The sequence below is a fragment of the Populus euphratica genome, unplaced genomic scaffold, assembly GCF_000495115.2.
Source record: "Populus euphratica unplaced genomic scaffold, PopEup_1.0 scaffold146.1, whole genome shotgun sequence".
Classification (NCBI taxonomy): Eukaryota; Viridiplantae; Streptophyta; class Magnoliopsida; order Malpighiales; family Salicaceae; genus Populus; species Populus euphratica.
In genome coordinates, this window is record NW_011500037.1 from 34,685 (window position 1) to 38,667 (window position 3,983).

Here is a 3,983-nt window from a genome sequence, read left to right on the forward strand (position 1 = left end):
TCTTTAAAAATAGAAGGCCAATAGAACCCACTTTCAAGTATTCTTGTAAGCCTTGAGTTTTTTTTTTTTTGAGTGATACACGAGGGGTGTGAGGCTACTAATCAAATTTTATAGATTCAAAGAATATCTGAAAATAACGAATCAGTGACACAAAACGTTGACGTAGCTTTCAAATTACAAGCCATAGACTAGCAACTTGAACTATTGTCTAGAACGTACAAGGATTTGAAAGATGAGGTGAATTCAATAAAGCAATAGAATAGTGGAGCTGAACACCGAGGAAATACGGTCCGTATGGCTGTACGGAATTTCAGATCTGATTTTCAAAAGTTGATGAAAACGCAGATGCGGGCGAGGATGATTATGATTTTGCATTTGCTGGCTAAGGAATCAGGTCTGGAAGAGAGATCTGGAGAGAGAGAGAGAGAGAGAGAGAGATATGGAGAGAGAGAGATTAGAGATCAAATTGTCGGAGCTAAATCTACTCCGTCCACCGTTGGATCATCCTCACTTCTAACTATGTTGTTCGTTCCAACCTTCTCGAAATATTGACCGAATTGATCTTGATTCCATTCAATGAGGTGGGAGATATTGATCTCGTAATATTTCTACTATTTTGTTCAAGCTTGATTTCTCGTGTTCACCGTTGGATCGTCACCATTTTTTAGTATGTTGTTCGTCAGAACATGCTCTACAGCTTGATCGAACGGATCATCATTGCAATCAATGATCTCGAAGATACTGGCCTTGTAATTCTGTAATTCTCTTCTTCCTTCATGAACAAATTCTCCCTTCATGAACAAATCTGAATCTTGTTGTTTCTGAGATTACATTGTTGTTGTTTCTGAGCTTAGGTTACGTCTTAGACTCAGTTTCTCTTCTTAGAATTTGGTATCTCTAGTATTTGTATGCTGCCATAATGTCCTTATGTTCTGCTGTGGATTCTGTTCCAATGGTTACCTCTAACAATGAACAACACAATGAAGTCAAGTCTGGACATATATTAAGATTAGAGCTACAAGATATGTTGAACAGCCATGGGATGAGGATTTCTCAGTTTACTAATGTTAATCAAGCTGATTCTGAAGCTAGCATAGAGAAGAAACACTCTAATTCCCAAGCTTCTAATGTTGTTTCAGAAATGAATCATGTGTTGGGTTCTAAAGTTGATGAGTTGAAGGTAGGGTCTCAGCAACAAGACCAGCAAAATCATCGCCCCAAATTGAATTTTTTAAATGCTTTGAAGGGTTCTGATGTTGATAACAATGAGGGTACCAAGAACCTTGGTATTTCTCTAGTTCGTAATCTGCATTTTGCTTCCCCCGCTATGACTGATGGTTATGTGACAGTAGCTCCTCCACTTGATGTGTTTGAGGATGACTGCGAACTTTGGAAATCCACCCTAGTTGGTCATTTTGTGGGTCAGAAATTACCATATCCCCTTGTTAATTCCATTTGTCAATAGTTAATCAGTTAGCTATTAAGGCTAGAGACTCTCTAGAGAAAAAGAAAAGGGGTTCAAAAACCTCTTCAAAGAAGAATAATAAATTTGTCTCCTCGCTTGGGGGCACGTCGAGGTAATCTTTGTGTTGCTGTTTGTACTCCTCTCTATTTTCTTATGATTATTGGATGCTGGAATGTTAGAGGTTTGAATGATCCCATCAAGCATTCGGCATTGCATCAACTCATCCATCAAGAGAGGATAACTCCTTTTGGTTTGGTTGAAACTCGGGTTAGAGACGAGAATAAATATAATGTTTCTCAACTTCTTCTGCGTAATTGGTCCTTCTTGTATAATTATGATTTCTCTTGTCGTGGTCGTATTTGGGTTTGTTGGAATGCTGATGTGGTGAAGGTTGATGTCCTCGGAATGTCAGACCAGGCTATTCATGTTTCTGTCACTATATTAGCTACCAATATACCAATATCTGTTTCAATTATTTACGGAGACAATAACGCTTCCTTATGTGAGGCATTATGGTCTGATATAGTGAGTCATAGTGATGGATGGGAGTCCAGCCCATGGATTCTTATGGGCGACTTTAATGCTATCCGCTACCAATCAGACAGGTTAGGAAGGTCTACTTCGTGGGCTGGTGATATGGACAGATTGGAAACATGTATTCAAGAAGCGAAAGTGGATGATCTTCGATATTCAGGCCTGCATTATACTTGGTCGAACCAATGTCCTGAGAATCTGATTATGCGGAAACTAGATAGAGTGCTTGTCAATGAGAAATGGAATCTGAACTTCCCCTTTTCAGAAGCGAGATTTTTGCCATCGGGTATGTCAGACCATTCTCCTATGGTGGTAAAGGTTACTGGTGATTATCAGAATATAAAGAAACCATTCAGATTCTTTGATATGTGGATGGACCATGACGAGTTCATGCCCTTGGTGAGGAAAGTATGGGAACACAATTCAGGGGGTTGTCCAATGTATCAGCTGTGTTGCAAGCTAAGAAAACTAAAACGGGAATTGAAACTTTTCAATATGACTCACTTCTCCAACATTTCAGATAGAGTCAAAGATGCGAAAGATGAAATGGATAAGGCTCAACAGGCTCTCCATACAGCACATGGGAATCCAACTTTGTGCATGCGAGAAAGGGATGCTGTACGTAACTACGCTTCTATCGTCAAGGCCGAAGAGAGTTTTTTCAAACAAAAGTCAAGGATACAGTGGCTTAGCTTGGGGGATCAGAATACTGGCTACTTTCACAAATCAGTAAATGGAAGACAGCATAGAAATAAACTTCTTTCACTTACAAAGGAGGATGGAGAGGTTGTCGAAGGACATGAGGCAGTTAAATCAGAAGTCATTGCGTACTTCCAGCGTGTGTTAAGAGTGGAACAGATGCCTAGGGTTCTGAATGAGGAAGAGATGGAATCGGCAATTAACTTGAAACTGTCTTCAACGCAACAACATGTATTAGCACAAGATGTAACAAGGGAGGAGATTAAGCATGCTATGTTTAGTTTGAAGAACAACAAAGCCCCTGGTCCGGATGGATTTAACGCAGGTTTCTTCAAAAGAATGTGGCACATAGTTGGGGAGGATGTAATCAATGCTGTTAGCTCCTTCTTTCAGACTCGGAGAATGCTTAAAGAAATGAATGCTACATCAATTTCCCTTATTCCTAAAGTTGCCAATCCTACGAGGTTGACAGATTTTCGTCCTATATCTTGCTGCAATACCGTGTACAAATGCATCGCTAAGATTCTAGCTGGGAGAATCACAGCTGTTTTGCCATCCTTAGTAGGTCCGTATCAGACTGCTTTTATCTCTGGACGGAGAATCAGCGACAACATTCTTTTGTCTCAGGAACTAATGAAAGGCTATCATAAATCTACGGGACCTGCCCGTTGTGCTATGAAAGTAGATCTGATGAAGGCTTATGACTCGGTTCGGTGGGATTTCGTTGACGCTATGTTAAGAAAAATGGGATTCCCTAGAACAGTCATTGATTGGATTATGGTTTGTGTTACATCATGTCAATTCTCTATCAACGTCAATGGTGAGCTTGCAGGTTATTTTCAAGGGGGGAGAGGGCTTCGACAAGGGGATCCACTTTCTCCATATTTGTTTGTCCTATGTATGGAAATCCTTTCGGGGCTATTCTGCAAGATGAGTGCCAACCAAAACTTCAAGTTCCACTGGAGATGCAAGAAGGACAACATTTCTCATCTTTGTTTTGCTGACGACTTGATGATTTTTAGCAAAGGAGATGTAAACTCAATTCGTATGATCAAAACTGTGCTCACAAAGTTTCAAGATCTATCAGGTCTGTATCCAAATCCAAATAAAAGTGACATCTTCTTAAGCGGTGTGTTAAATGCTGAGAGGGAAGAGATTATTCATGTTCTTGGGTTTGCAGAGGGGGAGTGGTTTGGTATACCCAATAGATGCTCACTCTGTTTCCGCAACAATGAAGATCACAACCACTTGTTCTTTGAATGCTCCTATACTAAAGCGATCTGGT